The following is a 12,234-nucleotide window of genomic DNA, read 5'->3' as shown; positions in this document are numbered from 1 at the left end:
ATATAGTGGCCAATATGGAAATCACAACAACTGTTTGAAAGATATTTATAGCCTGCGCTGTAGCACCATTGGTGGAAGATATTCAAACAAAATTGGAAAATTGCATGACATTCACAATTCAAGATTTAGGCTCATCCATACTTAAGGTTTTTATGCACCATTGAACTGATATACAGTGGTATCAAAACTGAGAAAAGAAAAGACCTTTGATTTACTTGCATATGGCACCTCAGTGAACTTTGTAAAATGTATTTACAAATCTTTAATCAGGCAGTGGTGGAATCAAAAGTCATCTGCTAAGAAGGAATCATGATTTCTACAAAGATTTTAACATTTTCTATGGACCTTGTCATCTGAGCATATCTTAAGCAACAACTATAAGTGCGAAAACAGCACATAAGGAAAAGGATGCATTGGCCGGGAATCGAACCCGGGTCAACTGCTTGGAAGGTAGCTATGCTCACCACTATACCACCAATGCTTCAACTCTTTTCGAATGCATATAGTGGCCAATATGGAAATCACAACAACTGTTTGAAAGATATTTATAGCCTGCGCTGTAGCACCATTGGTGGAAGATATTCAAACAAAATTGGCAAATTGCATGACATTCACAATTCAAGATTTAGGCTCATCCATACTTAAGGTTTTTATGCACCATTGAACTGATATACAGTGGTATAAAAACTGAGAATAGAAAAGACCTTAGTTTTACTTGCATATGGCACCTCAGTGAACTGTGTAAAATGTATTTACAAATCTTTAATCAGGCAGTGGTAGAATCAAAAGTCATCTGCTAAGAAGGAATCATGATTTCTACAAAGATTTTAACATTTTCTATGGACCTTGTCATCTGAGCATATCTTAAGCAACAACTATAAGTGCGAAAACAGCACATAAGGAAAAGGATGCATTGTCCAGGAATCGAACCCGGGTCAACTGCTAGAAAGGCAGCTATGCTCACCACTATACCACCAATGCTTGAGCTCTTTTCGAATACATATAGTGGCCAATATGGAAATCACAACAACTGTTTGAAAGATATTTATAGCCTGCGCTGTAGCACCATTGGTGGAAGATATTCAAACAAAATTGGAAAATTGCATGACATTCACAATTCAAGATTTAGGCTCATCCATACTTAAGGTTTTTATGCACCATTGAACTGATATACAGTGGTATCAAAACTGAGAAAAGAAAAGACCTTTGATTTACTTGCATATGGCACCTCAGTGAACTTTGTAAAATGTATTTACAAATCTTTAATCAGGCAGTGGTGGAATCAAAAGTCATCTGCTAAGAAGGAATCATGATTTCTACAAAGATTTTAACATTTTCTATGGACCTTGTCATCTGAGCATATCTTAAGCAACAACTATAAGTGCGAAAACAGCACATAAGGAAAAGGATGCATTGGCCGGGAATCGAACCCGGGTCAACTGCTTGGAAGGCAGCTATGCTCACCACTATACCACCAATGCTTGAGCGCTTTTTCAATGCATATAGTGGCCAATATGGAAATCACAACAACTGTTTGAAAGATATTTATAGCCTGCGCTGTAGCACCATTGGTGGAAGATATTCAAACAAAATTGGCAAATTGCATGACATTCACAATTCAAGATTTAGGCTCATCCATACTTAAGGTTTTTATGCACCATTGAACTGATATACAGTGGTATAAAAACTGAGAAAAGAAAAGACCTTTGATTTACTTGCATATGGCACCTCAGTGAACTTTGTAAAATGTATTTACAAATCTTTAATCAGGCAGTGGTGGAATCAAAAGTCATCTGCTAAGAAGGAATCATAATTTCTACAAAGATTTTAACATTTTCTATGGACCTTGTCATCTGAGCATATCTTAAGCAACAACTATAAGTGCGAAAACAGCACATAAGGAAAAGGATGCATTGGCCGGGAATCGAACCCGGGTCAACTGCTTGGAAGGCAGCTATGCTCACCACTATACCACCAATGCTTGAGCGCTTTTTCAATGCATATAGTGGCCAATATGGAAATCACAACAACTGTTTGAAAGATATTTATAGCCTGCGCTGTAGCACCATTGGTGGAAGATATTCAAACAAAATTGGCAAATTGCATGACATTCACAATTCAAGATTTAGGCTCATCCATACTTAAGGTTTTTATGCACCATTGAACTGATATACAGTGGTATAAAAACTGAGAATAGAAAAGACCTTCGTTTTACTTGCATATGGCACCTCAGTGAACTGTGTAAAATGTATTTACAAATCTTTAATCAGGCAGTGGTGGAATCAAAAGTCATCTGCTAAGAAGGAATCATGATTTCTACAAAGATTTTAACATTTTCTATGGACCTTGTCATCTGAGCATATCTTAAGCAACAACTATAAGTGCGAAAACAGCACATAAGGAAAAGGATGCATTGTCCAGGAATCGAACCCGGGTCAACTGCTAGAAAGGCAGCTATGCTCACCACTATACCACCAATGCTTGAGCTCTTTTCGAATACATATAGTGGCCAATATGGAAATCACAACAACTGTTTGAAAGATATTTATAGCCTGCGCTGTAGCACCATTGGTGGAAGATATTCCACCAAAATTGGAAAATTGCATGACATTCACAATTCAAGATTTAGGCTCATCCATACTTAAGGTTTTTATGCACCATTGAACTGATATACAGTGGTATCAAAACTGAGAAAAGAAAAGACCTTTGATTTACTTGCATATGGCACCTCAGTGAACTTTGTAAAATGTATTTACAAATCTTTAATCAGGCAGTGGTGGAATCAAAAGTCATCTGCTAAGAAGGAATCATGATTTCTACAAAGATTTTAACATTTTCTATGGACCTTGTCATCTGAGCATATCTTAAGCAACAACTATAAGTGCGAAAACAGCACATAAGGAAAAGGATGCATTGGCCGGGAATCGAACCCGGGTCAACTGCTTGGAAGGCAGCTATGCTCACCACTATACCACCAATGCTTCAACTCTGTTCGAATGCATATAGTGGCCAATATGGAAATCACAACAACTGTTTGAAAGATATTTATAGCCTGCGCTGTAGCACCATTGGTGGAAGATATTCAAACAAAATTGGCAAATTGCATGACATTCACAATTCAAGATTTAGGCTCATCCATACTTAAGGTTTTTATGCACCATTGAACTGATATACAGTGGTATAAAAACTGAGAATAGAAAAGACCTTAGTTTTACTTGCATATGGCACCTCAGTGAACTGTGTAAAATGTATTTACAAATCTTTAATCAGGCAGTGGTGGAATCAAAAGTCATCTGCTAAGAAGGAATCATGATTTCTACAAAGATTTTAACATTTTCTATGGACCTTGTCATCTGAGCATATCTTAAGCAACAACTATAAGTGCGAAAACAGCACATAAGGAAAAGGATGCATTGTCCGGGAATCGAACCGGGTCAACTGCTAGAAAGGCAGCTATGCTCACCACTATACCACCAATGCTTGAGCTCTTTTCGAATACATATAGTGGCCAATATGGAAATCACAACAACTGTTTGAAAGATATTTATAGCCTGCGCTGTAGCACCATTGGTGGAAGATATTCAAACAAAATTGGAAAATTGCATGACATTCACAATTCAAGATTTAGGCTCATCCATACTTAAGGTTTTTATGCACCATTGAACTGATATACAGTGGTATCAAAACTGAGAAAAGAAAAGACCTTTGATTTACTTGCATATGGCACCTCAGTGAACTTTGTAAAATGTATTTACAAATCTTTAATCAGGCAGTGGTGGAATCAAAAGTCATCTGCTAAGAAGGAATCATGATTTCTACAAAGATTTTAACATTTTCTATGGACCTTGTCATCTGAGCATATCTTAAGCAACAACTATAAGTGCGAAAACAGCACATAAGGAAAAGGATGCATTGGCCGGGAATCGAACCCGGGTCAACTGCTTGGAAGGCAGCTATGCTCACCACTATACCACCAATGCTTGAGCGCTTTTTCAATGCATATAGTGGCCAATATGGAAATCACAACAACTGTTTGAAAGATATTTATAGCCTGCGCTGTAGCACCATTGGTGGAAGATATTCAAACAAAATTGGCAAATTGCATGACATTCACAATTCAAGATTTAGGCTCATCCATACTTAAGGTTTTTATGCACCATTGAACTGATATACAGTGGTATAAAAACTGAGAATAGAAAAGACCTTCGTTTTACTTGCATATGGCACCTCAGTGAACTGTGTAAAATGTATTTACAAATCTTTAATCAGGCAGTGGTGGAATCAAAAGTCATCTGCTAAGAAGGAATCATGATTTCTACAAAGATTTTAACATTTTCTATGGACCTTGTCATCTGAGCATATCTTAAGCAACAACTATAAGTGCGAAAACAGCACATAAGGAAAAGGATGCATTGGCCGGGAATCGAACCCGGGTCAACTGCTTGGAAGGCAGCTATGCTCACCACTATACCACCAATGCTTGAACTCTTTTCGAATGCATATAGTGGCCAATATGGAAATCACAACAACTGTTTGAAAGATATTTATAGCCTGCGCTGTAGCACCATTGGTGGAAGATATTCAAACAAAATTGGCAAATTGCATGACATTCACAATTCAAGATTTAGGCTCATCCATACTTAAGGTTTTTATGCACCATTGAACTGATATACAGTGGTATAAAAACTGAGAATAGAAAAGACCTTAGTTTTACTTGCATATGGCACCTCAGTGAACTGTGTAAAATGTATTTACAAATCTTTAATCAGGCAGTGGTGGAATCAAAAGTCATCTGCTAAGAAGGAATCATGATTTCTACAAAGATTTTAACATTTTCTATGGACCTTGTCATCTGAGCATATCTTAAGCAACAACTATAAGTGCGAAAACAGCACATAAGGAAAAGGATGCATTGGCCGGGAATCGAACCCGGGTCAACTGCTTGGAAGGCAGCTATGCTCACCACTATACCACCAATGCTTGAGCTCTTTTCGAATACATATAGTGGCCAATATGGAAATCACAACAACTGTTTGAAAGATATTTATAGCCTGCGCTGTAGCACCATTGGTGGAAGATATTCAAACAAAATTGGAAAATTGCATGACATTCACAATTCAAGATTTAGGCTCATCCATACTTAAGGTTTTTATGCACCATTGAACTGATATACAGTGGTATCAAAACTGAGAAAAGAAAAGACCTTTGATTTACTTGCATATGGCACCTCAGTGAACTTTGTAAAATGTATTTACAAATCTTTAATCAGGCAGTGGTGGAATCAAAAGTCATCTGCTAAGAAGGAATCATGATTTCTACAAAGATTTTAACATTTTCTATGGACCTTGTCATCTGAGCATATCTTAAGCAACAACTATAAGTGCGAAAACAGCACATAAGGAAAAGGATGCATTGGCCGGGAATCGAACCCGGGTCAACTGCTTGGAAGGCAGCTATGCTCACCACTATACCACCAATGCTTGAGCTCTTTTCAATTGCATATAGTGGCCAATATGGAAATCACAACAACTGTTTGAAAGATATTTATAGCCTGCGCTGTAGCACCATTGGTGGAAGATATTCAAACAAAATTGGCAAATTGCATGACATTCACAATTCAAGATTTAGGCTCATCCATACTTAAGGTTTTTATGCACCAATGAACTTACATACAGTGGTATCAAAACTGAGAAAAGAAAAGACCTTCGATTTACTTGCATATGGCACCTCAGTGAACTTTGTAAAATGCGAAAACAGCACATAAGGAAAAGGATGCATTGGCTGGGAATCGACCCCGGGTCAACTGCTTGGAAGGCAGCTATGCTCACCACTATACCACCAATGCTTGAGCACTTTTCAAATGCATATAGTGGCCAATATGGAAATCACAACAACTGTTTGAAAGATTTTTATAGCCTGCGCTGTAGCACCATTGGTGGTAGATATTCAAACAAAATTGGCAAATTGCATGACATTCACAATTCAAGATTTAGGCTCATCCATACTTAAGGTTTTTATGCACCATTGAACTGATATACGGTGGTATCAAAACTGAGAAAAGAAAAGACCTTTGATGTACTTGCATATGGCACCTCAGTGAACTGTGTAAAATGTGTTTACAAATCTTTAATCATGCAGTGGTGGAATCAAAAGTCATCTGCTAAGAAGGAATCATGATTTCTACAAAGATTTTAACATTTTCTATGGACCTTGTCATCTGAGCATATCTTAAGCAACAACTATAAGTGCGAAAACAGCACATAAGGAAAAGGATGCATTGGCCGGGAATCGAACCCGGTTCAATTGCTTGGAAGGCAGCTATGCTCACTACTATACCACCAATGCTTGAACTCTTTTTGAATGCATATAGTGGCCAATATGGAAATCACAACAACTGTTTGAAAGATATTTATAGCCTGCGCTGTAGCACCATTGGTGGAAGATATTCAAACAAAATTGGCAAATTGCATGACATTCACAATTCAAGATTTAGGCTCATCCATACTTAAGGTTTTTATGCACCATTGAACTGATATACAGTGGTATAAAAACTGAGAATAGAAAAGACCTTAGTTTTACTTGCATATGGCACCTCAGTGAACTGTGTAAAATGTATTTACAAATCTTTAATCAGGCAGTGGTGGAATCAAAAGTCATCTGCTAAGAAGGAATCATGATTTCTACAAAGATTTTAACATTTTCTATGGACCTTGTCATCTGAGCATATCTTAAGCAACAACTATAAGTGCGAAAACAGCACATAAGGAAAAGGATGCATTGTCCGGGAATCGAACCGGGTCAACTGCTAGAAAGGCAGCTATGCTCACCACTATACCACCAATGCTTGAGCTCTTTTCGAATACATATAGTGGCCAATATGGAAATCACAACAACTGTTTGAAAGATATTTATAGCCTGCGCTGTAGCACCATTGGTGGAAGATATTCAAACAAAATTGGAAAATTGCATGACATTCACAATTCAAGATTTAGGCTCATCCATACTTAAGGTTTTTATGCACCATTGAACTGATATACAGTGGTATCAAAACTGAGAAAAGAAAAGACCTTTGATTTACTTGCATATGGCACCTCAGTGAACTTTGTAAAATGTATTTACAAATCTTTAATCAGGCAGTGGTGGAATCAAAAGTCATCTGCTAAGAAGGAATCATGATTTCTACAAAGATTTTAACATTTTCTATGGACCTTGTCATCTGAGCATATCTTAAGCAACAACTATAAGTGCGAAAACAGCACATAAGGAAAAGGATGCATTGGCCGGGAATCGAACCCGGGTCAACTGCTTGGAAGGCAGCTATGCTCACCACTATACCACCAATGCTTGAGCGCTTTTTCAATGCATATAGTGGCCAATATGGAAATCACAACAACTGTTTGAAAGATATTTATAGCCTGCGCTGTAGCACCATTGGTGGAAGATATTCAAACAAAATTGGCAAATTGCATGACATTCACAATTCAAGATTTAGGCTCATCCATACTTAAGGTTTTTATGCACCATTGAACTGACATACAGTGGTATCAAAACTGAGAAAAGAAAAGACCTTCGATTTATTTGCATATGGCACCTCAGTGAACTTTGTAAAATGTATTTACATATCTTTAATCAAGCAGTGGTGGAATCAAAAGTCATCTGCTAAGAAGGAATCATGATTTCTACAAAGATTTTAACATTTTCTATGGACCTTGTCATCTGAGCATATCTTAAGCAACAACTATAAGTGCGAAAACAGCACATAAGGAAAAGGATGCATTGGCCGGGAATCGAACCCGGGTCACCTACTTGGAAGGCAGCTATGCTCACCACTATACCAACAATGCTTGAGTGCTTTTTCGATGCATATAGTGGCCAATATGGAAATCACAACAACTGTTTGAAAGATATTTATAGCCTGCGCTGTAGCACCATTGGTGGAAGATATTCAAACAAAATTGGCAAATTGCATGACATTCACAATTCAAGATTTAGGCTCATCCATACTTAAGGTTTTTATGCACCATTGAACTGATATACAGTGGTATAAAAACTGAGAATAGAAAAGACCTTCGTTTTACTTGCATATGGCACCTCAGTGAACTGTGTAAAATGTATTTACAAATCTTTAATCAGGCAGTGGTGGAATCAAAAGTCATCTGCTAAGAAGGAATCATGATTTCTACAAAGATTTTAACATTTTCTATGGACCTTGTCATCTGAGCATATCTTAAGCAACAACTATAAGTGTGAAAACAGCACATAAGGAAAAGGATGCATTGGCCGGGAATCGAACCCGGGTCAACTTCTTGGAAGGCAGCTATGCTCACCACTATACCACCAATGCTTGAGCTCTTTTCGAATGCATATAGTGGCCAATATGGAAATCACAACAACTGTTTGAAAGATATTTATAGCCTGCGCTGTAGCACCATTGGTGGAAGATATTCAAACAAAATTGGCAAATTGCATGACATTCCCAATTCAAGATTTAGGCTCATCCATACTTAAGGTTTTTATGCACCATTGAACTGATATACAGTGGTATCAAAACTGAGAAAAGAAAAGACCTTCGATTTACTTGCATATGGCACCTCAGTGAACTTTGTAAAATGTATTTACAAATCTTTAATCAGGCAGTGGTGGAATCAAAAGTCATCTGCTAAGAAGGAATAATGATTTCTACAAAGATTTTAACATTTTCTATGGACCTTGTCATCTGAGCATATCTTAAGCAACAACTATAAGTGCGAAAACAGCACATAAGGAAAAGGATGCATTGGCCGGGAATCGAACCCGGGTCAACTGCTTGGAAGGCAGCTATGCTCACCACTATACCACCAATGCTTGAGCTCTTTTTGCATGCATATAGTGGCCAATATGGAAATCACAACAACTGTTTGAAAGATATTTATAGCCTGCGCTGTAGCACCATTGGTGGAAGATATTCAAACAAAATTGGCAAATTGCATGACATTCACAATTCAATATTTAGGCTCATCCATACTTAAGGTTTTTATGCACCAATGAACTTACATACAGTGGTATCAAAACTGAGAAAAGAAAAGACCTTCGATTTACTTGCATATGGCACCTCAGTGAACTTTGTAAAATGTATTTACAAATCTTTAATCAGGCAGTGGTGGAATCAAAAGTCATCTGCTAAGAAGGAATCATGATTTCTACAAAGATTTTAACATTTTCTATGGACCTTGTCATCTGAGCATATCTTAAGCAACAACTATAAGTGCGAAAACAGCACATAAGGAAAAGGATGCATTGGCCGGGAATCGAACCCGGGTCAACAGCTTGGAAGGCAGCTATGCTCACCACTATACCAACAATGCTTGAGCACTTTTCAAATGCATATAGTGGCCAATATGGAAATCACAACAACTGTTTGAAAGATTTTTATAGCCTGCGCTGTAGCACCATTGGTGGTAGATATTCAAACAAAATTGGCAAATTGCATGACATTCACAATTCAAGATTTAGGCTCATCCATACTTAAGGTTTTTATGCACCATTGAACTGATATACAGTGGTATCAAAACTGAGAAAAGAAAAGACCTTCGATTTACTTGCATATGGCACCTCAGTGAACTTTGTAAAATGTATTTACAAATCTTTAATCAGGCAGTGGTGGAATCAAAAGTCATCTGCTAAGAAGGAATCATGATCTCTACAAAGATTTTAACATTTTCTATGGACCTTGTCATCTGAGCATATCTTAAGCAACAACTATAAGTGCGAAAACAGCACATAAGGAAAAGGATGCATTGGCCGGGAATCGAACCCGGGTCAACTGCTTGGAAGGCAGCTATGCTCACCACTATACCACTAATGCTTGAGCTCTTTTCGAATGCATATAGTGGCCAATATGGAAATCACAACAACTGTTTGAAAGATATTTATAGCCTGCGCTGTAGCACCATTGGTGGAAGATATTCAAACAAAATTGGCAAATTGCATGACATTCACAATTCAAGATTTAGGCTCATCCATACTTAAGGTTTTTATGCACCAATGAACTTACATACAGTGGTATCAAAACTGAGAAAAGAAAAGACCTTCGATTTACTTGCATATGGCACCTCAATGAACTTTGTAAAATGTATTTACAAATCTTTAATCAGGCAGTGGTGGAATCAAAAGTCATCTGCTAAGAAGGAATCATGATTTCTACAAAGATTTTAACATTTTCTATGGACCTTGTCATCTGAGCATATCTTAAGCAACAACTATAAGTGCGAAAACAGCACATAAGGAAAAGGATGCATTGGCTGGGAATCGACCCCGGGTCAACTGCTTGGAAGGCAGCTATGCTCACCACTATACCACCAATGCTTGAGCACTTTTCAAATGCATATAGTGGCCAATATGGAAATCACAACAACTGTTTGAAAGATTTTTATAGCCTGCGCTGTAGCACCATTGGTGGTAGATATTCAAACAAAATTGGCAAATTGCATGACATTCACAATTCAAGATTTAGGCTCATCCATACTTAAGGTTTTTATGCACCATTGAACTGATATACGGTGGTATCAAAACTGAGAAAAGAAAAGACCTTTGATGTACTTGCATATGGCACCTCAGTGAACTTTGTAAAATGTGTTTACAAATCTTTAATCATGCAGTGGTGGAATCAAAAGTCATCTGCTAAGAAGGAATCATGATTTCTACAAAGATTTTAACATTTTCTATGGACCTTGTCATCTGAGCATATCTTAAGCAACAACTATAAGTGCGAAAACAGCACATAAGGAAAAGGATGCATTGGCCGGGAATCGAACCCGGTTCAACTGCTTGGAAGGCAGCTATGCTCACCACTATACCACCAATGCTCGAACTCTTTTCGAATGCATATAGTGGCCAATATGGAAATCACAACAACTGTTTGAAAGATATTTATAGCCTGCGCTGTAGCACCATTGGTGGAAGATATTCAAACAAAATTGGCAAATTGCATGACATTCACAATTCAAGATTTAGGCTCATCCATACTTAAGGTTTTTATGCACCATTGAACTGATATACAGTGGTATAAAAACTGAGAATAGAAAAGACCTTAGTTTTACTTGCATATGGCACCTCAGTGAACTGTGTAAAATGTATTTACAAATCTTTAATCAGGCAGTGGTGGAATCAAAAGTCATCTGCTAAGAAGGAATCATGATTTCTACAAAGATTTTAACATTTTCTATGGACCTTGTCATCTGAGCATATCTTAAGCAACAACTATAAGTGCGAAAACAGCACATAAGGAAAAGGATGCATTGGCCGGGAATCGAACCCGGGTCAACTGCTTGGAAAGCAGCTATGCTCACCACTATACCACCAATGCTTGAGCTCTTTTCAATTGCATATAGTGGCCAATATGGAAATCACAACAACTGTTTGAAAGATATTTATAGCCTGCGCTGTAGCACCATTGGTGGAAGATATTCAAACAAAATTGGCAAATTGCATGACATTCACAATTCAAGATTTAGGCTCATCCATACTTAAGGTTTTTATGCACCATTGAACTGATATACGGTGGTATCAAAACTGAGAAAAGAAAAGACCTTTGATGTACTTGCATATGGCACCTCAGTGAACTTTGTAAAATGTGTTTACAAATCTTTAATCATGCAGTGGTGGAATCAAAAGTCATCTGCTAAGAAGGAATCATGATTTCTACAAAGATTTTAACATTTTCTATGGACCTTGTCATCTGAGCATATCTTAAGCAACAACTATAAGTGCGAAAACAGCACATAAGGAAAAGGATGCATTGGCCGGGAATCGAACCCGGTTCAACTGCTTGGAAGGCAGCTATGCTCACCACTATACCACCAATGCTTGAACTCTTTTCGAATGCATATAGTGGCCAATATGGAAATCACAACAACTGTTTGAAAGATATTTATAGCCTGCGCTGTAGCACCATTGGTGGAAGATATTCAAACAAAATTGGCAAATTGCATGACATTCACAATTCAAGATTTAGGCTCATCCATACTTAAGGTTTTTATGCACCATTGAACTGATATACAGTGGTATAAAAACTGAGAATAGAAAAGACCTTAGTTTTACTTGCATATGGCACCTCAGTGAACTGTGTAAAATGTATTTACAAATCTTTAATCAGGCAGTGGTGGAATCAAAAGTCATCTGCTAAGAAGGAATCATGATTTCTACAAAGATTTTAACATTTTCTATGGACCTTGTCATCTGAGCATATCTTAAGCA

At 37.5% G+C, this 12,234-nt stretch overlaps 15 non-coding genes across 15 annotated transcripts; all 15 read right to left on the bottom strand.

The window, feature by feature from the left end:
- Nucleotides 1-409: 409 nt before the first annotated feature.
- On the bottom strand, nt 410-481 carry TRNAG-UCC (transfer RNA glycine (anticodon UCC)). The gene has a single exon. It is a non-coding gene; the product is annotated as a tRNA-Gly (tRNA).
- Nucleotides 482-1,409: 928 nt separating this feature from the next.
- On the bottom strand, nt 1,410-1,481 carry TRNAG-UCC (transfer RNA glycine (anticodon UCC)). The gene has a single exon. It is a non-coding gene; the product is annotated as a tRNA-Gly (tRNA).
- A 428-nt stretch (nt 1,482-1,909) lies between these two features.
- On the bottom strand, nt 1,910-1,981 carry TRNAG-UCC (transfer RNA glycine (anticodon UCC)). The gene has a single exon. It is a non-coding gene; the product is annotated as a tRNA-Gly (tRNA).
- Nucleotides 1,982-2,909: 928 nt separating this feature from the next.
- On the bottom strand, nt 2,910-2,981 carry TRNAG-UCC (transfer RNA glycine (anticodon UCC)). Its single transcript has one exon. It is a non-coding gene; the product is annotated as a tRNA-Gly (tRNA).
- A 927-nt stretch (nt 2,982-3,908) lies between these two features.
- Nucleotides 3,909-3,980, bottom strand: TRNAG-UCC (transfer RNA glycine (anticodon UCC)). The gene has a single exon. It is a non-coding gene; the product is annotated as a tRNA-Gly (tRNA).
- A 428-nt stretch (nt 3,981-4,408) lies between these two features.
- Nucleotides 4,409-4,480, bottom strand: TRNAG-UCC (transfer RNA glycine (anticodon UCC)). The gene has a single exon. It is a non-coding gene; the product is annotated as a tRNA-Gly (tRNA).
- Nucleotides 4,481-4,908: 428 nt separating this feature from the next.
- Nucleotides 4,909-4,980, bottom strand: TRNAG-UCC (transfer RNA glycine (anticodon UCC)). Its single transcript has one exon. It is a non-coding gene; the product is annotated as a tRNA-Gly (tRNA).
- A 428-nt stretch (nt 4,981-5,408) lies between these two features.
- On the bottom strand, nt 5,409-5,480 carry TRNAG-UCC (transfer RNA glycine (anticodon UCC)). The gene has a single exon. It is a non-coding gene; the product is annotated as a tRNA-Gly (tRNA).
- A 1,792-nt stretch (nt 5,481-7,272) lies between these two features.
- TRNAG-UCC (transfer RNA glycine (anticodon UCC)) lies at nt 7,273-7,344 on the bottom strand. Its single transcript has one exon. It is a non-coding gene; the product is annotated as a tRNA-Gly (tRNA).
- A 928-nt stretch (nt 7,345-8,272) lies between these two features.
- TRNAG-UCC (transfer RNA glycine (anticodon UCC)) lies at nt 8,273-8,344 on the bottom strand. Its single transcript has one exon. It is a non-coding gene; the product is annotated as a tRNA-Gly (tRNA).
- Nucleotides 8,345-8,772: 428 nt separating this feature from the next.
- On the bottom strand, nt 8,773-8,844 carry TRNAG-UCC (transfer RNA glycine (anticodon UCC)). The gene has a single exon. It is a non-coding gene; the product is annotated as a tRNA-Gly (tRNA).
- A 928-nt stretch (nt 8,845-9,772) lies between these two features.
- Nucleotides 9,773-9,844, bottom strand: TRNAG-UCC (transfer RNA glycine (anticodon UCC)). Its single transcript has one exon. It is a non-coding gene; the product is annotated as a tRNA-Gly (tRNA).
- A 928-nt stretch (nt 9,845-10,772) lies between these two features.
- TRNAG-UCC (transfer RNA glycine (anticodon UCC)) lies at nt 10,773-10,844 on the bottom strand. The gene has a single exon. It is a non-coding gene; the product is annotated as a tRNA-Gly (tRNA).
- Nucleotides 10,845-11,272: 428 nt separating this feature from the next.
- Nucleotides 11,273-11,344, bottom strand: TRNAG-UCC (transfer RNA glycine (anticodon UCC)). The gene has a single exon. It is a non-coding gene; the product is annotated as a tRNA-Gly (tRNA).
- Nucleotides 11,345-11,772: 428 nt separating this feature from the next.
- Nucleotides 11,773-11,844, bottom strand: TRNAG-UCC (transfer RNA glycine (anticodon UCC)). Its single transcript has one exon. It is a non-coding gene; the product is annotated as a tRNA-Gly (tRNA).
- Between the last annotated feature and the right edge of the window lie 390 nt (nt 11,845-12,234).

Source organism: Pseudophryne corroboree, chromosome 4, assembly GCF_028390025.1.
Source record: "Pseudophryne corroboree isolate aPseCor3 chromosome 4, aPseCor3.hap2, whole genome shotgun sequence".
Lineage (NCBI taxonomy): Eukaryota > Metazoa > Chordata > Amphibia > Anura > Myobatrachidae > Pseudophryne > Pseudophryne corroboree.
Note: the sequence above shows the minus strand (reverse complement) of the source record. Positions and strands in the feature narration are given on the sequence as shown.